Source organism: Neodiprion fabricii, chromosome 4, assembly GCF_021155785.1.
Source record: "Neodiprion fabricii isolate iyNeoFabr1 chromosome 4, iyNeoFabr1.1, whole genome shotgun sequence".
Lineage (NCBI taxonomy): Eukaryota > Metazoa > Arthropoda > Insecta > Hymenoptera > Diprionidae > Neodiprion > Neodiprion fabricii.
Genome location: NC_060242.1, coordinates 37,890,538 through 37,917,798, shown reverse-complemented (window position 1 = coordinate 37,917,798; position 27,261 = coordinate 37,890,538). Strand labels below are relative to the sequence as shown.

General features: G+C 38.8%; 1 protein-coding gene across 8 annotated transcripts in view; it reads right to left on the bottom strand.

Moving 5' to 3' along the window:
* The window catches only part of LOC124180502, a 168,700-nt gene that overhangs the window by 88,615 nt on the left and 52,824 nt on the right, over positions 1 to 27,261 (bottom strand). The window lies entirely within an intron of this gene.

Sequence of the window (27,261 nt, the reverse complement as noted above, 5' to 3'; positions counted from 1 at the left end):
AAGCGTTTGTTGTCGGGTCGGAAAGTTGATTCTTCGAAGAACGCTCGGAATTCAATACTTACGCTCTTTGAAAATTCAAACGCAGACATTTTGCGTAGGTTGGCCCGCCTGCGTCGCGGACAAAAATATCGCTGCGGGAAGATTTGGCCGACCAATGAGATTTAATTATTTGGCGCATGCGCGGTTGATTTTCAAGCTTGGAAACATTGTCCCGGTATACAAGCCAGTCCAGGTACGTTCGTCTCGACACAAAGTTCCCCGGGACGGGTGACGGAGTAGTTCGAACACGATAGCTCCGTCCCTTGTTTCCTCCCCGATCCCTTCGTCGTTGAGAGTCTGGCTCTATACGGTCCAAACTGAAGACAGACACAGCCTGGAACAGAAACCGCCATCGAGGTTCGCCAGGTTCAAGGCCTACAAATTGGTATCGGCGTCTTAAGGTGCTCGGCGTAATTTGGCGAGGGGTGACAGGGTCATAAGTCACCGGCTCAAACGGAGTGCCGAGGTATTAATTAGAGTCCCGGTGGAAACCACGCGATCACTTATCACCGAAAACTAAACTCGAGCTTTGCTGGGAGTCGAAGACGACGCGGCGCTGCCACTTCGGCTTAATAACGCAAACCCCGAAGTTTCCCTCTCGCTGCTCCGGACTCGGGCCAGACTTTTAACTGGCGGAAAAAATCCCCAAAGAAATTTCATTTTTCTCACTTATTTCCGTTCTTTTTTCTTCAGATACATACGTTCGTTATCGACGGTTAACGTCTCCGGATTTTCTCAAGAATTGAAAAGGATAAATCCTTTCCCTTTTTTTCTTCTTCTTTACAAGTACGTTCATCGATGCAGGAAATCAAACTAGTCCGGAGTTTGCTACAAGTAAAACGAAAATCATTAAACGATAATGCAAACGACATTTGGCTTCAGAGATTTTCCAAAATAGGGTAACGTGAATTAATTCTACACAGTGTTAACCGAGCTTGTTCCATCTATCTTCTTTTCGTTAAACATTATCAGGCGCATTCATTACCCGGATTGAATTCTTCTTCTTCCTTTATTTTTGGTTTCATTTTTTTTTCCTCCCCGTCCCTGTACATCTCGTATGATATATTCGGCACGTCTATAAGCTGCGAGCGACAGACGAGTTTAGGGAAATAGATACGGGCAATAAATATGCCGGGGCACTCAGTCATTCCGGAGGTGGAGGGCCTTGGGGGTGGAGGGAGCGAAGGGGGAAGGTTGTTCAACTCCATGCCAGAAACCTTCCGCGGAAAGAGCGAGAAATCGGAGAAACGATCCTCTCGGAGTTCTCTCTCACTCGGCCGAAGAAAATTAGGGGTAAACTAACTTCTCCACCCTCCACCCTGACCGTGATCCTGAATCTGTTGGAAATTACATCGCGACCGCAATTCTCAACGTGACAACTGCGTGCGGTGGGATGAGCGAAAATTGCCAATTGAAAATTCATACCGTGGATTTTTAGGTGTCAGTGGTTTGAAAAAAACCATTATATATATATATATACATATATATATATGTATCAGAGGATGCATTTTAACCGATTAAATAGATTTTATGCGTGGTCGAATAACGTGTGAAAAATATTTCCAGAGGGTTGTATTTTTTTTTCTCTTAAACTGCAAAACATGCAGTAATGAAAAGATGAGAATGAAAAACGAACCGATTACAGGATCACGAGCGGCAACAAAAAAAAAAAAGAAATTAAACCAACAAAAGTTAAAACAATTATGTTTCATTAGTATGAAATGTTTTTTTTATTTTTTTTTTTATTTTTTAATGGTGTTTCAGTTATACTCTCTTTTCGAGTTGTAGAAAGAACGCTCGTGAACTTCCAATGAGATAAAGAAATTTTCCCTTTCTTCACTTGCGCAATAATAATTGATATTTGAAATGAAATTGAAAAAACAATAATTACGTCAAATTCGAAATCGCATTGCCAGTTTGATTGTTATAAAAAATCGTTGTACAAATGATATCAAATTTTTGGACACACACAGTTGATTAAGTAAAAAACTTTATGCAAAGAAATTGTTGCGTGCCCTCCTAATTTCGTAAAATTGATACGTACGACAGACAATATACAAAAAAAAAAAAAAATTCTTGTAATTTTCGATCATTACCGAATATCGCACGATCAAATTTGGCGCAAGGAAAACGTTTTGTCAATGAAAAAAAAAATTGTGCAGGTTTTTACTCGACGACAAAAATCATTGTTCTGTACGTTTCGTTAGTCGAACGAAATGACATTTGTTTTTCAATCGAATAAACATTTCTTTCGTCATATTCGAACGGTATATTTTCAGTTAATAACGTCATCGAATCCATTCTCTGTCTGTACATTACCGTGGGGGGGGGGGCAAAGGACAACAAAGGTACGAAAAAATATGACTCAAAGAAGAAATTCCGCGTAAATAATAAGAGAGAGAAGGAGTCTAAAAAAAAAAGAGAAAAGGGGGAAAAGAAAAGAGGAAGAAAATAAAAAACGTGTCCAAAGAGCGAACGTGTGAAGAGAACGATTTGATCCTGCGCCACCTATAACAGCAATTTCGTGGCGACGAGGGGTGATTCCGAAAAACAAAAGGAAGCTGCCCGTTGATATTTCCCGCCAACGAGGGGATAAACTTGCTATTTCTCCGCCACATAGCCCGAAGACCCTGTATGTCATAAGTTGTACACACACACACACACGCACACACACATATATTTACATAGATATGTTACATATAGCTGTTCCTTTGTCACCAATTTAACTGCCCAATGTGAAAGCTTGCGAGCGGTTTACATAATACATATATATATATATATATATATATACCAGGATGGCCCATATTTAGGGTCTTGACGAATTTTTTCAAGCATATCCCCCCCTCCGCCAAATCAATTTCAAATAACAATTGAGAAACAATCGAGCGATTCATTCGGATTCTTGTCCGAAGCTTTGAACTGTGCCAAAAACAGGGTGGATTTCCCCGTTAAAAATACACGCGTTTCGAACAAGTTCTTGGTGTACGTTTTATTACAAAAGTTACGATGTTTAAAGTAATCTGTAAGACTGCGAGGTTTTCGTCCGTCGCTAGGGCTTCTTGTCTGCGAAAAAATTCGCACTATCAAAAGCATGCGATCGCGACGAATTTTCATTTCCCCTGAATGCAGATATAGCGAGTTTTCGATCGTTGCTTTTTTTTTTTTTTTCCTGCAAATTCATCAATAACAAAAGACGTACCAGAGTTGGTCGAAAGAACGATCGATCGGAAAAACGAACGATCAAAATCAATGACCGTTGGCAAATTTTAATGGGGAAAAAAAAAAAACGTTCGATCGTGATTATCGACCAGTCGAAAAAACCGATCGGTCGAAATCTCGTTCAATGAGTGAAGAAAAAAAAAAAAAAAAAAAAACCAATTAAATTTCAATATAAAAACGACACGGCTAATCTCATTTCACGATCGATCCAACAAACCAACCTTAGTTTCCGTCAAGTTTCCAATCCTCCCCGCCACACCCCCCCCCCCCCCCCCCCCCCTTTACCCAAGTAAATGAAGAAGTGAACAAAAGGAACGGGACAACAAAATGCCTGAGAAATGTTCAACCGATCGGTGATTTGGCGAACACCCCTTGTGCATCATCGCCTGCGCATAGACGCGGGGGGTTGTTGGGATTGCCCGGGTTCAGGGGTGGTTTTTGGGGTGGCTAGGGGGGGGGGGGGGATGGCAGGAAAGGGGGAGGGGGTTGCACCGTACACGGAACAGCACTTACACACCCCGCACATTCCGACTGTACAACAACTCCGACCGACAGAACTCTCGGCTTTCGTCCCTCCTCCGACTTCTAGCCCCTCCGCTCCTTTATATATATATATGTATGTATAAATGTGTATGTATATGTAATACCGTCCCTACACACCTTGTACCTTATATATATATATATATATATATATATATATATACCGTTATAACCGAGATGTGTTGAGTTCCGTTATACTTAACGGTGTTCCTCGTTCCGTTGCCGATGGTAAAGAAGGGAGGGATTATTTCACCGGGTGAACAGATTGGGCCTGGTTGACAAGCAATCATCCGTACCCACCCTGATTCCTTTTCCCGACACCGGCGAGTGAAAGTTTCTTCGTCTTCTTGTTTTTTCGGTTTTTTTTTTTTTTATTTTTCTTGATTTTTTTATTTTTTTATTTGGGTTACTTTTATTTCCGTTTTGTGAAAATCGCTTCCCATTGTACATCAGAGAATTTTAAGGGTGAGGTTGTGGGTCTTTGAGCGGCGAAAAAAATTGGTAAAATCGACGGCGATTTTTAGGCAGCAAATTGTCGGTGAACGGTAGAATTTACCGGACGACTGGAAGGAACAAAAGGTTTGACGGATTTACGTGCGAATTGTCAATATTGTTGTTCGGTGTTACTGTAATGATTACTGTTGTTATTATCATTTTATATAACGGTAATTAACGATTATTAAATATTTGTAATACGTGTATTTCAGTCTCTGTTCAAATATTCTACATGCTGTTCACCCGCGTTTCAATTTCAATGGAATACATTTGTACGGTTATTACTTTCAAATTGCGTACAATGTATATGCGAAATTTCTACTCTCGTAGTTTCGCGTATCGTTAAATCAATTACCGCATACCGCGGGGAAAGGTTTTAAACTTTGTTGAAAAAACAAAAAAAAAGGAACGGTTTCAACGAATTGAAGAGTACAAGAAAAAAAAAAAAAATAATTTCGATGTCGCAAATGAGGAATATTTTGCAAAGATTCGTACATTGTGTAATGTACGTTTCTTATTCGAAAGTCGGTCCTGACGTCGTAAAACTAATTGTTATTGGTAAATAAAGAAACAAAAAAAGAAAAAAAAATTAAAAATCAACTTACACATCTAACAATATAGGTATCTAATCCTCGGTACGACGGTTGATTCGCTGAACGGCAGTGACGTAGAAATCAATTAAGGGTGTCCGCGCTCTAAGGTTGTACGAAAATTTATGCGGGGGTGAGAATTAACAAGTCAGATATGAAGCGGCGGGCGTCGCGTCGCGAGGGCGGAGCGATATTAAATTAACGGAAATAATGAAATGATAACCAAACCCCCACCGCGAAGAAACCGAACCCTAAACCGGTACACGTGCAATGCCGAGGTTTTGGGGGAGGCTACGTGCGCGTTTATATTCGCGCCCCCCGTCGGGCCGTTCAATTAAGTAAAGCCAGTGTAATCTCTCAAAAAGTCAAACCGAAGAGCGCCGGCTCCCGTCCTTGTTTATAATTAACGGTCTGGCTGTTAATTATATTGACTTTGAATCAAACTTTTTCCACCCCCGCCCTCCTCCTCCCGCCACCTTTCATCCCTCCTCCCGCCCCTTTCGAGAGACTCTCCGCAACCACGGAGTGATTTGCATTAAGCTAATTTCAAAGATTCCCAATCTTTCTCTGTCTCTGCTTTTCTCTGTCGCTCTGTTTCAACCGCTGAGATTACTTTATCAGCTTATTTTCACCGATCGAGAATCGTTTCTCTTTGTTTTTTTTTTTTTTTTCGTTCTTTCGTTTTTCAATTCTCGTATTCATCCTTCCGTGGAAGCGTCGTCGATTTTCATCTCGGTTGTACGCGATTGAAATTTTTTGCGAAAAAATTTGACGAAAATATAAAACTCGAAATTTGTTTTCAATGTAAAGAAAATATATTCACACCTAATGGCGTATAATCGTCACAAAAATCTGGCTTTTTACACGCAAGCATCTCACGTTACAATTTTATGTACACGGTATAATGTAATTGAGCGTTTTTTTTTTTCTTTTTTTTTGCAGAATTGAAAATTTTCCGGATCGCGATATTTGGCGAAATCATCTCGCCGTTAGATTTGAAATCTAATCCGAGTGTCCCGTAGCATCAAATTAAAGTGCATGACGATTTTGCGTACGACATATACATATATACATATATATATATATATATATATATATATATATATATATATATATATATATGTACGTATATACATATACGATTATTGTATTCCACATACATATATTTACCCAAACTTTTTGCCTGGTAATTACACGGAACAAAGAGCATGCGTGTTTATTTATCTGTGTGTACAAGTCATTATAGATTTACGGTGAAGCGTACCTCATTAATTATTCCGATTAAGGGCGCTAATTCGTTTCCCTGATTTTCAATTCCAAATTTACCATGACGATAATTCATTCAGGTACGAATCAGCCGTTTACTCTGAATGGGAATGTAAAGCGGGGATAAGAGGGAAAATAGTAGTCGGCGTCATTCGTTGTACAGTTTAAAATATTCCTCGCACGAATCCGAATATCTTATAATTCACTAATTTCTGGCTACGATTAGGTACAAATGCGTACCATTGATCAAGACAAATTTCAAACCGAGTGACCGAACATTTGTCTACGAATTGCGATTTTAAAAATTCGTTACCTTTATCTCATAACTTACGTGCCGAATGATTTTAGATGTCCGATGACAAACTACCCTACACGTGTGAAAATTCTGAGAAAACCGAAACGATGTTAAGAACAGGGAGTTACCGAATGTTTAGGAAAATAACAATTATGAAACTTGGAACAATGTCGCGAGCGGAAGAATTTCCTCAGCTGCGACTTGTCGGCGTTTATATTTGACAACGCGGTTCGTGAGAGTTTTTCGATTCTAGCTTGTATCTTTTTAGGTCTGATAATTAATTATAACTCGTATTCATTAGGAGCCAGTCTAATTTACGAATAATTGAAAATCGGCACGTTTTCTGCCCCCCACAAAATACTCTATGGAAGGAATACCTTAAGGATTTCGCAGGATCGATAATGGTAGAAGCAAATCCTACAAACGGCACATTTTTGCCAACGGAGAGGAAGAAGAAGAAGAATAATAAGAAGGAAAATACATTTTTTACAGCCAAATTTTTCCCCTGAAAAATGGTGAATTTCGCGTGAGAACGAAAGGTGAATAACAAAAATGAAAGAAAAAAAGAAGTGAAGAAACGAGTGACGAAAAAGCGGTATGGAAATCGACTTGAGCCCTGGTCTTTGGGCAGCGAGAATAAATCATACGCATGTATACAGGAACAAAATAGGGTGAGGATTGAAGGGATCGAAGTTACACCTCAGACAGAGCCGGGGATAGATTTTGTTTTCCACAACCCTCGGCGAGAAGTCAAGATTGCTTCTTGTCGAATAAATAGTTGTAGGTATAGCGGGAGAGATCATTCGATTTGAGAGGGACACACGCGAGTTTGATGGAAAGGGAGATAGGGGGAGGAGATAAGAAGGACGAAAAAGAAGAAGAAGAAGAAGAAGAAGAAGAAGAAGAAGAAGAAAGGAGAGGTAAAAGAAAAGGGAAAAAGGAAAAAGATGGAACAATGTCGAGGGAGTGTCGGGCGAACGAGGCGAAGGGGAAAAAAAAAAAAAAAGGAGGAAACCGAACGAAGAAGAAGAAGAGAAAGTGAGAGGGATGGAAAAGGGAGAAATCCATGGATGGAAATCTATTTGATCTCTGGTTGCGCGGCCGGATCCCGAGGCCCTCGAAGGGCGGCGGCGTAACGCGGTAAGGGGTAGTTTTCTCCCCCTCCACGTGGCCCGGTGCTCAAACTCGAGGGCGAAAGCATTGAAATTGCAAATGCACATTATGGATATTTCCCTATAGAGGGTTGAATATCTAGGCGGCGCGGCCCCCGCTGAGAGAGAGAGAGAGAGAGAGGGAGGGAGAGGGAGAGAGAGGGATGCCAGTAAGTGAATCTGCCAAGTGGGCGGGATGCGGAGCTCTGCAATTGCTTCGAGCCATCCACCCTCCCCTTTTATACTCCCCTTCGGCATGCGTCGGCGTTTCCGTTTTCTGTCTATAATATACACAGGATGCGTGATACCGAACCTTCTTGATATTCGATGAGGCTGTTTGACCGACGAACGATACTTTTTTCGTTTTTAAAACTTTCATTCGCGCTGAGACGCTCGGCGAATCATATCATTTGTTTTTTTTTTTTTTTTTTTTTGGGAGCCTTTTACTTAATCGACTACACTGACAAAAATTTCATTTATTACAGTGACTAGAAGAATTGAGTAGAACAGGTATCCTGAAAAAAAAAACTGTTAAAAAACCGTTAAAAAGGAAAAATGTATTCGTGAAAGGGTTAAACAGTTTTATTGCAATTGAGTATTCGTAAAATTTTCATATTTATAAGCGGCGAAGATATGTTTGAAAATACTAGAATTTTAATAACAAAGAATCGGACGTATCCATGGATAATTTCAAATTGCTTTGAACTCCTTGAAAATGTGGTATAGATTTTTGGTAAAACAGTCTTCCAAACAAAACGAGCAATCGTAGTTTGAAATCGAACAAATTTATTCATAGATTTCTGACCATTTTAAAGCGAAAAAAATTCCAAAAAACCATCGAAATTGAAGCTTCGTTTGTTTATAATTCCGGTATTCTTTATTATTCTACTCACAATACAATTTGATGAACACTCAAAATCTAACGATCTCTTAATAAAATGCATAATAATTAGGTTTCGTTTTTGGCGTATCAATCTTCTCGAATGCATCGCAACATTCGTACGGATTGTTTTATTTCCATTGTTATCTTCTTTCACGCTCCATTTCGATTTCTTCGCGAAACTCTGCAGCTTTGCATACCCTCCACGAGCGATTAGCTTCGTTCGACTTTGGCACGTGCCTCGATAATTCTTTTTGTACGTACTCGAGTTGCCGCACAAGAGAAGTGCGAAAAAGGAGGGAAGGTAAATTTTCAATTGGAGAAAAACAAAAAGATACAATAAACAAACGGCTTTAGGCCAGCCTTTGAACTTCACGTTTTCACGCTGCAGGTTTCAGGTTCATAGAAATAAAAGAATACGTATCAATATCCAATTCGAATTTCGAACTACAAATTCAGACTCGTGATTAACGATTTTAAAGTCTTCAAGTACAATATTGCACCAAGATATGACGATTTGTTTATTTATTTTGAAAGTCTGACCCTGGATTCGTTATCGGTAACCCAAAAAAACCTCCGCCAACAAATTTCTACGGAAATCGGAATATTTTTAAATTTTTTTCCACCACATTGGATCGTCATTTTGGATTTCGCAATCTGACTTCAGATTCGTGATCAGCCACCCAACAAACCGACGAGTATCAATTTTCATCAAAATCCAAATGTTTTTAGTGTTTTTTCGGCTTATTGGATAGGCCAAATTTAAATTTTGTAAATCTGACATTAGATTCGTGATTAACGACCAAAAAAACCTCGGTGTATGAATTTTCGTTCAAATTCCTTCATCCATTCTCTCGATACCATAATTTTTATTTGATTTTTTGGAATTCTGTTATTCAAATGATTGAAGAAGTACCGAATCCATCAAATTTCTGTTTTTTCTGCAAACAGAGAAACAGGAAGTTAAAAAATATGCATATTTGCATATTTATACCCAAAGTTTACTGAAATTTTAAGAACGGAATTCAGATATCGTTTTCACAAAAAAACAACCGATCGGCGCTTTGTATTCGAATCTGATAATAAACAAAAAAACACGCGTTACAGGTTTCTCTTCATTTTCACAAAAACTCAAACAGTATCGTAATTAGATACATAATAAATTGGAAAATCGACTATAGATATCTCAAAAAATGATCCATCAATTATTCGGTTACGAATCAAACAAATACCTGGCTTTGAACGTTACCGCGGTGTAAAAAACTGAAAATTCCCGAAGCAACGAAAAATCAACACGTGGAAAATAATGTCGAATGTTATAAAGCATTAACAGAGCGACTAGGAATTTTTTTTTCCAGAATCACACACTCAAGCATGCGAAGTTATGTTCCCCCATAAACCGGCGTGCCGGAAATCCGTTTTTTACGCACCGTATGTCGGTTAAAGCAGCTGGTCGAGTGATAATGACGACAATAATCCAATCTTGATAATAAAAATGTCAAAAATTTTCTCCTTCTCGTTTATTATTGTTAGCTTCGCACTTGTTCCCCGATTATTCGTGTTTTAGTCCTGCGGTAGACCGCAGCGATCGATTTTTTACCGTTATACCATGACGATGAAAAAAAAAAAAAAAATGTCCGCACGCTTTGCGTGGCTGCGAAATTCTCGCCTCTGCGCGAAAGCTCGCGTCTATATTTTTTACATATTCATTCATACGAATACGCGCGTAAAATTCGTACGGAGAAAAAGTTTCGTCGGTAGTTTTTTTTTTTTTTTTGTTTTTTCATTTATTTGTTTGTTTGTATTTTTTATCAAACTTTTTTTTGCAACTAACGACGGCACTTTTTGCGCAAAAATTGTTTCGATCAATTTTTATGCAAGTGTTCGAAGACTTTGAGAAACATTCGTAACTCGTCGTATGAAATTTTCAAATCGGTACGTACAATTTTCAACATTTCACCGCCACTTAAAGCCAGGTGTTCGTAATACGCGTTTGAGAGAATGAATTTGAAACTTCAGAAACCACGTAACGAGTCAATTAACTAATTAAAAACTATTTGGAATATATTTGTGGCTTGTTAAATTTTCAAGTCACACACTCGTCGCAATTTCTACATTCGTAGTGTCAATTAATGTTGAAGTATTAAAATTATTGCCATGGATTTGAATTCTTACAGAGCAGGCAGCCGGTCGATTAAATAATTGATAAAGCGAGGGGAGGAGGAAAAGTTTTCCCTCTGCGATTACTCGGCAAATAACAGCCAGCCAAGATACTTTCACCTGCGTTTCCGGATCGCTGCATAGATGTTACAGAAAAGCCAGCGGAGTAATTCTCTTTGATATTAATAACAGACGTGCGTCGAGACGCCGCATATGGCTTCTCTCTCTATCTCTCTCTGGTAGTGTCATAATATTCTAGTGTTACATTATACGAACAACACCCTGCATTCTACTCTCCTTCCATATTATGTTATACGTACATTCGTCCCGCGTTTGAATTACGTATAATGGCTTTATTTTCGTAGCCAGCTTGGTTATAACCTCAGGTCAGGACACGCTGGAATTATTTCGAGGGGGGTAAATTAATTCCGTGTAAAAGGACGAATAGCAATATACACGGGAGTCCTCGACGTTCGTTTTATAATTTTTATGGTTAAAAATTGTCAGTGTTTTTCGATGAATCGGTGTTTCTTTTTGTTTCTTAAATTTTTTTCAATTATTTATTTCTTTAATTTTAATCACTCAATGAAGAGAGGAGAAATGTGGAAATTAGAATATTTCAAATCTGTAAATCAACATTGCTAACAATAACGATTGAATCACCGAACGAGTTGAACATTTTTCTTTTTGTGTTTTTTTTTGTTGTTTTTGATTTTTAAATCAAAAGGACGAGCGATAAAGTAAAATGTAATCGAGAGCTGTGTAAATTTGTTGGCTTTTTGGGAATTGGGAAATTTCATCCCACGTTTCTCGGCTCTGTAGAGAGGAACTCTCGACCGACTGTCTAACAGAATTATATCCCGAGTATCGCTAATCGTGTAAACTGCGTAGCGATTTAGCTAATTGGTGATAATTTCGGAGGCAGCCCGTCTCGAGTGGAGGGATCGAGTTACCGTCAAGTTTGGATACGCGAAATCTTTCGAGTTCGAATCGCTGTCAACCCTCCACCGTTCCCTCCCTTTCCCTTCGACAAATTTTCGTCCGCGGATACGAACGCTGAGAAAAATTTCTATCGCCGATCCTTTTTTGGTAATCGCAACTAGAAATCAGTTTCTGAGGCTTACTCTATTTTTTTCAGCTAAACAAGGCTTCGAGAGATGTTGCAAGAAAATATAATAAAAGCGATCGTAACGAGAAAGAATAGTAACGGATACCAGACTTTCCGGTAACGTCTGGAAAACTAATTTTCATTTTCTACCTGGAACTATATTTTGTCGATTGTGGTAAAAAATGAAAATAACCGGAACTAAAAATTTCTCTCACAATGAGTTGCGGATTCGTTGTGACGTTTTTCTACGCGTACGCATGCGAGCAGATTTTTTTCATAAATTTGTATTTTCAAGCTCGATCGCCGACGGCGGAAAAAGAGCGAGAGGTGTGAGAAATCGATGCTGATGAAAAAGTCAAACAAACAAAGAAAAATTGCGGAGGGGTGAAAAAAATGAGGAGATGATACGAACACGGGAATGAATAAATAAAGAAAGCGCGAAGCGGACAAACGGTAACGATTTCCTCTTCAACGACGCGGTGTGATTTAACCCTTTTTGGTCGGACGGCGAGTTCAATTAGTTAGATTAACACCTTGGCGTTCAGGGGTACAGCAATTAATAACGAATGATAAATGCGCCGCTGCAAATGTATAATTCGTCCGCATTGTGCGAGTGGATTAAATACGGTATTAAAGGATACGCCCGGTATTTTAGGATATTTTGATTAAAGGATAAATTTAATTTAAAACGCGACGCGCTGAGCCTATACTGGATGGAAAAGCGTAACTTTTTTGCAACAGCACGAATAATTAATTATTTCATCTAATAAGGTGTTAGAATAGAGGAAATCGGCTGAAATTGTTGCGAAAAGAGAAAAATTTTCGAGCGAGCAACAAATAACCGGTGAAGAATTAGCGAATGCATGTAGAAAACAAAAAAAAAAAAACAAAAAACAATTCGAACAATTTGGATTGAATAACATCTCAACGACTACACAGTAAAAAAAAAAATCTCAAGTACACTTCGTCTAGTTTAAACAAAGTCGATACGGGCTCGTGCAATTTCACTCGACTTTTGCAACTTGTAATCGACGTCGTAAATATTTACACGAATTTTTGCACCTCCGGAACTTGACGTTTCGTCAAAGTTTGAATATCTTTTCATCGAGTTTCGTCGCGAGAAAATTCGTAATTCTACGCTTTCGTAACGTTGAAGATTTGGAATTTCAACCCTGCCCCAAAAAAACGTTATCGTACCTACATCGAGCGGTTGATCTTGGCCCCAAATTTCATTCAAACAGACTTCACCGTTTGTTCCGACTTCAGGATTCCGTTGTGTTACGCATACGCGAACGAAGAGAAATGAAACAAGAGGAACATGGAATAAGATTTCATTGGAAAGATCTAACGCGCAAAGTAAAGAATAAAAAAAAAATCAAAAAAAACAAAAAGACAAGAAAGAAATGATAATGTATAAAAAAATGCGGGCGGCGCGCCTTTTGCTCGTCGAGGAACGGATTGATCCGATTGTACGGAAATAAGATAACGCCTCGAAGGACTCGCGGCGTCCGTATCGCGGAATATCTCCTCACAAGGAAAACCCGGCTGTCCATCGGCGGCGGTTCGCATTCGAACAGGGAAAATATATCCAGGCGTAAGCTGGATGAAGAATTTATTGCTCGAGGGTCTCTCGAGAGTATCTCCTCGGAGCCAGCCAGTCGAAGAATAAGAATAAAAATAATAAGAAGGAGAAGCAGAAGAAGAAGCTGGAAAGTTTCAGCCGCAGGAGAGAACGGCGAGGATATTCTTTGCCGAAGAAACGACGCAGCCTCTTCTTTTCCCCGCTGTGTGTATTATCGAAAGCTTGCCGAGTAGTAACCTCTCGGAGTAAATATTCCATTGAGCTTTTCCGCCGTGGCTCTGAAGTCGGACCGACCGAATATACGTGCCGAGGACACTAAACTCGGTATTACTTTCAGCTTCGCCGTTATATCAATCGTACGAATCTCTGGAGGATTTATTGCAAACTTATTCCAAGTCCGGGAATAAAGCACGAGTCGCAAATTGTCGCCGAATCCTTAGCCAGGGAATCAGGGATCGTATTCCCGTGCTTATAGATATTTCAGAAAAATTGCTAACGGAATATTTTCGACCAGATTTTTGAAATTGTTACGTCCGCGATACCTCGCAATCCTTTCCCACGGTCTTACGGCCACTTAACACCCTGCATCCCCTCCTTTATCTTCGCCGAGTCAGCGGGTTCAACTCCAACCCGCAACTGGCCAGCCTTCCAGATTCCTGTAAACACCTCACTGGTTCCGGTAACAACTTGGCTGGTTGTGGAGTAAGTTTCGGTCGCCGTTCATCGAAGTCTACTCGTTGCACCCCGTAACGAGGGGTTGAAAAACCGTTTCTTACATAAAAAAAAAAAAAAAAAAAAAAAACGAAAACAAAAATACATACATATTCAACAAAGAACAGACCGTCACGAAAAAAAAGGGATACTGAGCAATCTGTTGAAGTCTAAAAGAAAAATCGTTGTACCTTCCACGCGCGTGATTGTGATGCTGAAATTTCGAAGAGAAAGACAAAAAAAATAAAAAAATGGGTGCGTGTACTTATGTACGCGCGTGAGAAGTTATACTTCTTTGGCATCTTTGAAAAACAATAAAACAAATAACGGATGTCTTACATTATATTTAAATAATCTATTAAATTTTTGTCACGAACTTTTTATTAAATGTTCTATTAAATTTATTTCTTCATTTTGTAAATATTAAAAAACCAATAATAAATATTCAACATTGATAATTTAATAATAATATTTAGTATTAATTATATTAAATAATGATATTTTAATTTATATCAATAAATAATACATACGGATAACTAACCTCAATTATATTGGAGCACTTGAAAAAGTATTTTAGCACAATTTTTTCACTAATATTCACAAATAGTAAATAATATTAATTTATATGAATATAAAACACGTTTTGTGACTGTAAAAACTAAAACCATGTGGATAAATATTTAGCTTTTTTTCGAGACTTAATGAATTCGGTTGAGTGGGCAACTTCATCCTGTTAATTTCGTGTTACAGTGATGCGCGCGCATGAATTCGGTTGAGTGGGCAACTTCATCCTGTTAATTTTGTGTTACAGTTTTGTGTTACAGTGATGCGCGCGCATCCTGAAATTTCACTCTCATCAGTTTTTCATAACGCGCCTAAAGAAGTATAACTTCAAAACATAAATAAATGAAATAAAATAAGATAAAACGGACTTTCGATTGATCGTGTATAAATTTTTGAATTCCTTCCTCTTACATCGCGACAAGAAAAAAAAATTCTTGGAAAAAACACTTTTTCACGTTTCGTCAGAGACGCTTGCAATTAATCAAACATACGATTATTATTTATACTCTGCGGACATCTTGCACCGTTGAAACGTTATTACACGTTACTGAAATTTCGTGTTTATCGCGCCTCTCTCTTTTCTGATTCACTTTTCATCGTGACGTCACGTGCGAAACGACGCCGCAGAGGAGAGACGAGCATATAGGTTGAGAGATGCAGGGATGAAAAAGCTCGGCCGATTGCGGAGGCACTCAAGGGTCGCCGCTTCCCCGACCCTCAGAGTGCATTCCGTTGTGTTAGCAAATAGCGCTATTTCACGGCGTCATTGCTGCCGCTGCTGCTGCCGCCGCCTCCCCTTTTGCCTCTCTGTTTTGACTGCTGAGTGAACGAAGGGAGGATATTTGTGCCCGTGATGGCTCTTCGGGAATAAAAAGTATCCAACGCTTCGCTCGAGGGGCAAAAAAAATTTCACGGTTTCGAAAGATTTTCAGATTTCTCGGCTGATAACAATGCCGGCCGAACAACAACGATGATAACAACGATAATGCTCACGACGGCAACAATCGTAAGCTCGTGAAATAACAATTATTAAATATGATCGTCAAGGGTGATTAATTGTAATTCGTCCAAAATTCTTTTTTCCTTTTTCTTTTTTTGTCAAGAACGAAAAGAGTATTTTTTTCATCCCCTCCCTCTTAATCTCTTTATTCAGATTTAGCGTAAATTAATTCGACGAATTTCGCGAGAAATAAAAAAAAAGAAAAGAAAAAAAAACGCGGAAGGTAAATTTTTTGTTCAAATACTTGAATCGCGTTCGTCGAATACAACGACGCAGGGAGTTTGTTTGCTCGCTTCTCTACGCGATGCAGATATCGTTGAATTATTTCTATCCGACCGACCGGCGTGCACTTAGAGGTATAATTTTCACGGGATGTTTGAGGTGAAAGAGAATCGCGTTGAAGGGATGATGCGAATATTGTTGTGGTATGTAGCTGCGCCTAGAATCGGAGGCAGGTAAATAGTACTTCGCATGGCTCTTTGTCGAGCCGTAGGTATAAACCGGGGTTAAATTCATACTGCGGGATCACTTCGATTCCATTTCTCTCTCTCTCTCTCTCTCTCTTTATATATATATATATATACACATATATACCGCATGCAAGCCACTTGCCAGAGCGGCGAATGCGAACTTTTGTGTAACGGGTACCGTACAGCGTTTTATTTGAAACGGACGAATCGTCGGTCTATTCGAAAAAACAAAACCATCGTTATTTCTATTTTTCTTTTTTTTTTTTTTACAATTCCGTTTTTTTTTTTTTTTTTTATCCACCACCAGAAGCCAAACGAACCGATACGGTTACAGGTATAAAAGAAGAGGAAGAAAAAAAAATTTCTACACGTCGATCAACGAAACCGATCCAGTGGAAAATATTATTTGCCCCATATATGGGCTATTCCGCGTCAACCGGATCAGTCATGTCTCAGATATTTTTTTAATTTGGCATGTGGATTGTGTAGGGGGAGTGAGATTTTTGTGCCAAAGCGCGAATCTCATAATGCAAAATTCGATTTTTTATTAACAATAACAAATTAGACTCCCATTTTTTTCAAAAATTCATAACTTCGGAAAAAAATTAGGTACAATATTTTTTTTTTTTCCAAATTACGCGGAAAGCTCCATAAAATTTAAAAAAAAATACGAAATGTTAAAAAAAAGTTGTGATCAATTGTTTATTTAACAATTAATTTTTCAAAGATTTTTAAAACAGTGATTGACATCATCAAAAATTTTTTTTTAAATTCTGACATGTTTCTTGAACTGTACTACAATCTGTGAATTAATTCCAGAGGGGTGTTTTTTTTCGTTTTCGAGTAAAAAATCATTAAAGGTGTCGATGCGCATGAAATTGCGGCGCGCCGAGTCTCTACGTAACGGCGGGCGGCCGGTTGTCGTCCACCGCTACCCCGCGGTGGCGTCGCAGCGTTATTTTAGAGTCATTTTCACGATGTAGGACATGATTAAAGAATCTGAAAAAAATACTGTACCTTCACAAGGCCTGCTCAAAGCGATAAGTGAAGTTTCAAGAATGTGTTTTTCACCGTTTTTTTATTACAGAGATTCAAAGTAACGGTTACACACCATGAGAGTGCACATAAATGATAATAATTACATAACTTGCTACTTATTTTAAAATAAAAACACATTCTTGAAACTTCACTTATCGCTTTGAGCAGGCCTTGTGAAGGTACAGTATTTTTTTCAGATTCTTCAATCATGTCCTACATCGTGAAAATGACTCTAAAATAACGCTGCGACGCCACCGCGGGGTAGCGGTGGACGACAACCGGCCGCCCGCCGTTACGTAGAGGCTCGGCGCACCGCAATTTCATGCGCATCGACACCTTTAATGATTTTTTACTCGAAAACGAAAAAAAACACCCCTCTGGAATTAATTCACAGATTGTAGTACAGTTCAAGAAACATGTCAGAATTTAAAAAAAATTTTTTGATGATGTCAATCACTGTTTTAAAAATCTTTGAAAAATTAATTGTTAAATAAACAATTGATCACAACTTTTTTTTAACATTTCGTATTTTTTTTTAAATTTTATGGAGCTTTCCACGTAATTTGAAAAAAAAAAAATATTGTACCTAATTTTTTGCCGAAGTTATGAATTTTTGAAAAAAATGGGAGTCTAATTTGTTATTGTCAATAAAAAATCGAATTTTGCATTATGAGATTCGCGCTTTGGCACAAAAATCTAACTCCCCCTACGCAATCCACATGCCAAATTAAAAAAATATCTGAGAGATGACTGATCCGGTTGACGCGGAATAGCCCATATGTATTCTTCGATTCGTTACGATTCATTATTATTATTATTATTATTATTATTATTATTATTATTATTATTATTATTATTATTATCATCGTCATCATAGTTTGAACGCATAAACTCAGGTTATTCAACTTTTCCGTATGTACAGTGTTTGCGGAGGTATAATTCTTTTTTACCGATGAATATTGCTTCTGAAGAGGACAAGATAAAATAATAATAACAACAACAACAACAACAACAACAACTGCAATCAATTCAATTTGCGTGGTAATTTTTCAGGTGCAAGCGAAATATACGAGAGACAGGTGAAAATATTGCAATAACAATGTTTTTGCGCTTCACCTTCTTGCTGCAGGGGGGGGATTATTATCTATCCCTATTGGGCCTTGGGCCAAGGTGAGACGCACGGGGTGGATTTGTACCTGTACGTATAACGTGGGTATATATACCGGGACAATCTGTTGAAACTTGAAAATGAACCACGCATGCGCGAGTTTTATCAGCTGTTCGCGCAGGCTGGCCAATCCGAGTTTTCAGCTGTCGAACTCTTTCTGCCGGCGATGCGGTTGATACGAATCTTCGAGGTTAGAATCTCAAATAATCGAGGCAGCGACTCGGAAAGGTTTCGGAAGCGTTTGTTGTCGGGTCGGAAAGTTGATTCTTCGAAGAACGCTCGGAATTCAACGCTTACGCTCTTTGAAAATTCAAACGCAGACATTTTGCGTAGGTTGGCCCGCCTGCGTCGCGGACTAAAATATCGTTGCGGGAAGATTTGGCCGACCAATGAGATTTGATTGTTTGGCACATGCGCGGTTCATTTTCATGTTTCAAGAGATTGTCCCGGTACACGTATAATTTACACACACACATATATATATACACATATGTATGTATAAACACACACGCGTGCATTGTGTATACTGGGAATCAATAAATTCTAAAATCCGCTTTCCAGACGGTTAGCCAAAGGGCGCGAGCTCTGGCTTTTCGACGGCCGTTTGTTTGTTGCTGATACTTTTTCAGGAGTCAGTCAAGGCAATTAAACCCGCTTACTTTGCCGCCCCTCTAAGCCCGCGGTTGAAACGGCTTATCCTCTCAGAAATAATTCTCCGCGTCCAACAAATTACAGACTCTCGTGCTCCGATACGCGTATGTATACGTACGTGCGTGTTACACACGTTGCCGCATCCTTTTTTTCACGCGGTCCAACGATACGTAAATACTTACGGTATACCGATTCGAGCGAACGCAAGCTTGTAAGGTGTGAAGAAATAACGCCAGGTTGCTTTTAAAAAGTACAAAAAGCCTCACGTTATTTATTTTCTCCCGGAAAATCTAAAAACGTATACGTATATATCTTGGCTTCGAGTTCCTCGTCCTCCGATCATTTTTCAGTCTCACAACGAACCGCGTTTTTTACATCAAACAATTTTAAAGTATGATAATTAGGTGCAGTTAATCTAATCCTTGAACGAGTCCTTGGCTTGACAAGGATCAAATAATAGTTTGTACCTACGCGGAGCTTTCCAACTCGCTTTTCGTGCTTTGTTCAGCTTTGCGGGCATTCGTTAATTCGTTGACAAGGGTAAACGCAGACTGGCTCGTTGACTCGTGTATACATATATATATATATAATAAATATACATATTGTTACAAAGGGTGAAATCCATCGTTTTGCGTAGATAAAAGACATACAAGAGCTTTCACGTGTCAAAAAATTAATAAAGCTGCTGCGTCAATCGGTATTATTGTAAAAACAGTTTTGTTTTAGACTTTAAACGCATAACGCGCATTTTTCAATCAAAACATTATGCCCATTGTTTTAATTTCGCTGCATTTTAATTCACTTCAAAAGCTCACGGACTAATTTAATTTATTCCTCGACGCCTGGATTGTTTTAAATTAATCTTTGAAATTTTATAATTCGTCGAGGTATAAGTGTAACGATCGGATCGGATCGTAATTTTGCATGTAATTAAACGCTATAAAAAAACGGTCTCTTGTCGTTTCACGATAATCGACTCTTTCAAACGTTATTCAAGATCAAGAATGAACAAAGGATCTTGAACAACTTTTGAAAAAGTAAGATTTTCCATAAAATGTCGAGGGCGTGATACCTATTTTGCACAGCGTTCGATCGCCTAAAAAAATACGTTCCGGTCTCATCGGTGCACTAAATGCGTCGACGGGTCGCAGCTTACCAAAGTTAAACAAACGTTGTTTAAACGGGAAAATTGAAAATAGCGACGAGGCACCTCCGCATATTAATATCCATAGCTGAAACTTGTACGGCGTAATTTTTTCGTCATATTCGAAAGATATCTTCTACTTGCAATTTTGAAAAAAAGTAATCGATTCGTCTCTATACGATCCAACGCCACACGCGCGTGCGTAAACAATTCGGAATCAAACGATTCCCGCGGCTTTTCGGACAGAAATTACACAAGCCGGATGAGAGTTTTGTCGGGATACGGGCGAAGCGGAAATTTCACGAGGAAGCGCAAGCTCTCCGTCGGTCAAACGTCGGCAATCCGCGGTCGAGGGAGACGACGGGGGTCGCAATAAGAAGCGCGGGCACAAAGAGGGAACCGTGAAAACGGCGAGGGAGCCGAGCGGCGTGGTCTCGACTCGAGGCTGGATCGATCCGTGGGATTCACCCCCTTACCACCCCCTTGCCACCCCCAGCAGCCCTCGCAACCTGCAGCACCGCGCTTCGTCCCAGCCGCGATGGTCACGCGAACGTCGTTTCAAAAACGCCGACAACCCCCCTTTTACGTCTAACCAGCCTCGCTTGGCTCGATCCGACTTACCTCGCTGCTGTATAATTCTGCATTATGGATCAAGGCTGAGATACGAGTGTAGGTATTGGATGGCAGATGCAAAAAAGAAAAAAAAAAAAAAAAACAAAAAATCAACTCACGCGCACCCTGCGCCGTGTTGTTAATTAATTTATGTACGGGGCACTCGACGTCGATTCGGGTGAACCGTTGACCCCGGAATTTTTTATAGTTTAAATCTGATAACTGTCTGAAATGATGTTCGATCGTTTTTCATTTTCTTTCGAATCACTGGACTTGAAAAGCCAGTCTCAAAAACGTACGTATTAATTCTTGCGTACCGAGAGAGAAGAAGGAGAGGGGAAAAAACAAAAAAATAAATAAATAAAAACAAAAACATTCCGTTTTGGAAGTAAAACATTTTCATGAGTGATAATCGATGTGCGTGAAACGATGATTGCAATTATCGCAAAGAAGAGATAAAGCACCGTTTTTTCATTCTTATTTCCCGCGTTCGATACTCTCGAATAGGAATATTTTTCAATCGCAAAATACTGTAACTGCAAAATCAACATGTCTTGAAACGATTCTAAAGTACAAGAGTGAAAAATTTTTTCTCTCCTGCGTTTGAATTTGTTACAATTGATAAGAAATTTGCATCTTTTTCGTGACTTTGATAAGAAATTAGAAAAAAAAAAAAAAACGAGGTCACTGGATGCTAAAAATTGTCAACTCCACGATCGTGGCAAAAATGTCTCCGCAGGTAAACGTGAGGCTGATAAACACGACAAAACGATAATGCAACAATAAAACGGCGACCAAGATAGATTTGCAGTATACTTATGCACGAAAGAAGATAAGAATCTCGAAATTTGCTAAAGATGGCGGTGAAACGATGCAAGAACGAAAGTTGCTTCTTCACCCTTTTGCCGTATCAAACGACGTTAATTCTTCGAACAACGAAAACACGCAAATTTTCTGTCAATTATATTTATAAATCGCATTGATCGCTAGCTTTGGCGATTTTCAAGAAATCATTTCCCGACCCGACTGGAAAGCAGGTTTAACGTTCACGCATACGTATACATACACAAGATAGAGGATGGTCAGGGAGGGGTGAAGAGGGTAGTCAGAAGGGTCGGTCGTGGTGAATTTACCTTCTAACAACCCTTAATAACGCGGGCCGGCTGCGCCGAGTCGCGTCGCGGCTTGTAATGGAGAAATTTTCCTTGAATATATCGTACACGTATACGTACATATATAGAAGCGTGTAAAACATAGGTAAGCGAGCGCCGGCAACGCGTATATAAAGCGTAAAGCATACCCCCTAATAACTACCCCCCGCCCCTCGAAGCACGCAGTTCGGTGAACGGGCGTTGCGTTATGTGTTTTGAAAAACACGACGCGGCCGTGTTGTAATCGCTGTTGTAATGATTTCGGGTGGCGCGGGGCGAGGAAGAGAAAGGCCTGGATCGCGCAATTATCTTATACACCAGATACATTTTAATTAACATTAATTCACCCGAAATCTGCCCGCTTCATCCCCCTCTTCAACCCCTCGTCCCCGACGCCTCTCGTAAAACTGCAAAGATAAATTGCGCGGTATATAAACGCGAACGCGAGCTGCGGGAAGAGAAGAGAGGGAGAGAGAGAGAGAGAGAGAGAGAGAGAGAGAGAGAGAGAGAGAAATAAATAGTGAAGAAAACGTGAGAGAAGATAATAATTAACGAATAAGAATGTATAAGAAGATAGATTAGAACGTATGTTAAAGAGGAAGAGATGTGAACGGTATCTTGAATTTTTTCACATTTTTTATTCAACTTTTCAATTATTTATGAATATTTAACGCGATTTTGAAGAAGACTTTTTTTCTTCTTTTTTTTAATTCTGACAAAAACTGTCAGAAGCTGTATTTTTTATTCCAAACATTTCAAGACCGGGATTTCTTCTTTTTTTTTTATTAGTAGTTTCAATTTTTTTCGACACCTTAAACATTTCTAGACCAGTGTCATTTTTGGAACGATATTTGTCCTTTTTCTTGGCAACTTTAACTTTTTTTTAACAATCACACAATGAAACCGCTCTATAAATGTTCCGAATGAAAAAGACAAGTTTTGGGAATTTTTTGACAACTTTCAGATCGTTCCGGACATAGAAGTGTTTGGAAAAGAAAACACAATTTTGAAGAATTTTTTAGTATTCTAAAAAATCTACTTTTCAATATTGCTCTCAGTATCCATAAATAATTAGCCGGTTGAATGGCAAATATAAAAAAAAAAAAAATTCAATTCGTTGATGTATCCAGAGTTGTGACAGTTGCAGAAAAAATTTTGAATAAAATGAAAAATGTTGAGGATCAGACGTTGGTTGGGTTTGCATGGAATTCTCCATGTATAAATAACATCTCTGTAATTATTTATTATTATAAATATCGTACGAAGAAACTCAATTCAACAATAATTATGTAACAAGAAAAATTTCAGTTTGAAAATTGAAAAAAAAAAAAAAAAACTCGCATCATTTGTCTCTGTCCTCGGAAGTATTTCTGTTACAGAATTCCCTGACGATGTATTTTTAACCACTAACAACGTTTGCGAGAGTATCGATTAACTCAAATTGTAATTATCGGTATCGTTTTGATTTATGGTAAAAAAAAAAAAAAGTTACCGAAAAATAAACGAAACGCAGAAAATAGTGCGATACGTGAAAAAAAAAAAAAAAAATCCACCGTCGATTGAATTTCCGTCCGCAATTATTCGCCGAAGTGGAGAATAATAATTCTAACCGCGGGTAAAACGGAACCTTTTGTACGATTTCTCCCGTTTCGCTCGAGCTGTACAAGGTATAGGTAGATGTAGGTATTCCCATTTCGAAGGAATCGGGATCGGGAACGGACGTCGTGGATCCCCTCGTCATTAATATAAACCAGCCTGGGACTGACTTGCCCATTGACTGATGAGAATTCCTTGAAACGGAACCGCCCCTTGCAAAACCACCGAGTCTCACGCACCCTCCGCGTGTCCGTGCAACTAGGGGATGATGCAGCCTCCCCTCTTCCCCCTTTACCCATCCCCGCCTCCTCCTAACCGCAAAGAATCGTTAAAGCTGTAAAGCTCTCATCTCTATAATCCCTCGGCCCTCAACGGCGGTTTCGGCACATTTTCTTAACCCTGAAATGCACCGCACGGAAAGGCTGCGTGAGGTTTTAAAGCGCTCGAAATCGACAGTTTTTTCTAACGGTGGTTTAAAGAATTTAGTACGATCGGATGATGCAAGTATCGCGTTGAAGATCTTTCAATCTCAACGCGGCAAAATATATGTTTTATTCAAACGTAGAGTCGAACGTTGGACAATTTTCTAAATTTACAGAGTCGAAACGTAATTGACTTTTTACAATTTAAAACTCTATGCGAAATCAATTTGATAATTCCGCACCATTTGTTTTCTTATCCGTCAATATTTTTTGCCCTTTCGCCTCCGAGGAAAAAAAAAAAAATTCAAAACAACCGTACAAATAATGAGAGAAAGTTCCCATCGACCGCGCTTTGAAATTAAGTACAATGTATACCTGATCGTTTATGAGACAGTCAAGATTACAAGTCGATGTAACTAATTGTTGAACCGATAATGTTAGCTTCAAGGTTATTTTTTTTCTATCAATCTAGCTGCGTGCAGAACAACGAAAAAAAAATTTTTAGTTTTCCTTTATCGAAACATTCTACGCTTGACTGAAAGAATTTTCTATGAAATCAACGTTCATTTGTAGCGTACAGTGTGTAATTAGTGGAGGAATTGAAACCACGGAATTCTGCATTCTCTTTACCTTTCGAGCAGCGTGTGTGAGCTGAAAATTTTCGCTCTAGTTTGGCTTTAAAATTTATGATAAATCCGACTAATAAAAAAAAAGAAAAAAAAAAACTCGGCAAGTTTTTGACGAAACCGTATTACACGGTAAATAGAAATTTCATTGGACAACCTAATTTTGTTTAATCCGAAACTAGCCGCTGCTCCAGCTTTTTTTTCCACCCACGCAAACGCGTATTTTGCATTATTCCGTGGAGCCGAAGGGTTGAACAATATGCATCGCGTCTATCCCTTCGTTTGCATATTACATAGACTATTATAATACAGTTGATTGACGCGGCTTTTGCTTGCTTAGACACGAAACACCGTCGCGGTAAGACAATACGGCGATAAATTAAACCTCGTAGAAACCTCGATAGCTTTCGATTATGTAACGTGAATTGTAAGTGGCAGCTGTCAATTTTCCCGAGACCGCAACGAGCGATGTAATATTTCAAAATTGTTATTAATCAGCCGACGAACAATAATCGCACAATGATCGTCAAATTTATGTACACGTCGAAAATTGATTTATAATCAATTTTACACCAACAATTTGACACCCCGTGCACGGAGTTTAACTTTCGGTTGTATAATATTGTTATTGTTAATATTCGATAAATCAACGGAACAAAATTACTCAAAACTTGTCAAATCGCGATACGCTCAGCTTGAGATTTCGAAACCTTTTCCTAATCGACGATTAACCCTTTGAGTTACCGATTTTATATCAGGTTTTTGTATGTTTAGAGAACTTTGAGAATATCTATTTCTTTACGGTTTTTACCTATTTCCGCTAGTGTACTTGTAGGTTTTCGACACAATTATTATCCTTGGAAAAAATGATTGATAAAAATCGGGAAAATTGAAGGAACAATTCATCGACGAGAAATTTGACCTACGTAAATACAAGTTTTGCATAAATAATAAGTTTTTAGGGTCGCCGATTACGAATCTGAAATTAGATTTTTATAATTCAAGATGGCGGATGTAATACAGCGGACAAAAATTTCAAATTCGATCAAATCTGGGGAAAAACCTCTATCCAGGGATTTTTCGGGTCGTTGATCACGAATCAGAAGTCAGATTTTGAAAATTCAGTACGGCGAGTCCGATTGGCGACCCCGGAAACCCCTGAACAGAATTTTTTGACCGTATTCGATCAAATTTGAAATTTTTGTTCACCATATTGGATCCGCCATCTTGAATTTTTGAAATCTGATTTCAGATTCGTAATTAGTAGCCCCAAAAACCCTGGAATTCGATCTTATGATAAAAATTGCCTCGTCCATTCAACTCCATTGACTCAAGTCACGACTACTTTCGAATTCCGAATGAAATTCACTACGAAATCTGTTTTGCGAACCAGAAAATACAATCATCTTGTCTTGACGACAAATTAGGTATCAAATTTGGTCATAATCGTATATATGCAATTTAGACTGGCACAAAAAAATCGACTATATTTTTTTGTTCCAAATCTCATCTGAAATACTTTTGGAGGAGCGAAAAAAGATGCCTGTCAAAAGCGGAGCTCTTAATATTAATATTTCGAAGTTGCTCATCGCGGATTTCTATTTTACACTTAAGTAACATTGGAAATTTTTTTAATTTTCTTTTTAAAACATTGCTGCCCACAAACCAATAAACAAATCCAAATGAATCATACGTATTTTTACAGTAAATTGAAAACTCTACAAAAAGTCTCACTCATCATTTTTTGATAAACTCACTCCTTCCAAAGTTATTCAAGCTCAAGATTCAATTTGCAGTAAAGTCAACTATTTTTTTTTTTTTTAGTTTATGGCAAAACGTTAAAACTTACTACGAAATGTCATCAAATTTATCTCAAGAATTCTATAGCTTGTGTTTTTTCCACGAGGAAGAAAGTCGGTTAACAATTTTTAATTTGTAAAGCTCTACTTTCAACGGTAAATTCCTCTTCAAACGTTTCAACAAAGAAAGTATAGTTTGAAATTTTTCATTCCGTGCCTGAAAAATAAAATAAAAAAAATTCAATTGCATAAAAATTGGTCTGTGAGCTACAAAATTGAAAAAACAATAAAAAAAAAAAAAAAAAATTTCCCACGCTATATGAGCCATTTAAATGGAAAATAGAAATTCGCTATGAGCGACCTCTAAATATTAATAACAAGAGCTCCGCTTTTGACAGGAATCTTTTTTCAATCTTTTTTCACCCCCTCGAAAGTATTTCAGAGGGGGTTTTGAAAAGTAAAAAGAAAAAAAAACAATCTTCGCTTTTTTTGAACCAACCTAAATTATATATATAATGAATTATATTCGTTATCACGTATTTTTTTGTCTCACAGTTCGACTCTCTTCCCACCCTTCCCTTTTTCGTCTTCTCATATTCCTAAGAGATCAAGAGGCCGCGGAGATAAGAGGGGGTGGTCGGAGGCGGAGGTTCGGGGGTCGGAGGCGGCAGCTGAGGCCGAGTTGCTGAGGTCGGCTTAGCCGTGTTTTACTCCGCAGGTGCGGCGACTCCATCCCGAAGTAGTTTCACTCTCTCCTTCCGTGATCCGGGCTCCACCCCCGCCTCCCGCCCCCAAACCCCACGGGATAAAACTCTCCCGGTCCCGGCGGCGGCTGCCCGTCGACCAGCCGAGCGGTCAAGCGACCAAACTGTCTCTTTTACAACCAGCCATATCCCATACACACGCCATACCGGGTGGCAATAAATTAGCTACGGCTTTCCGAGACGTTTTATCCGATCGTTATCATCGTTTCGGTTTTTTAAT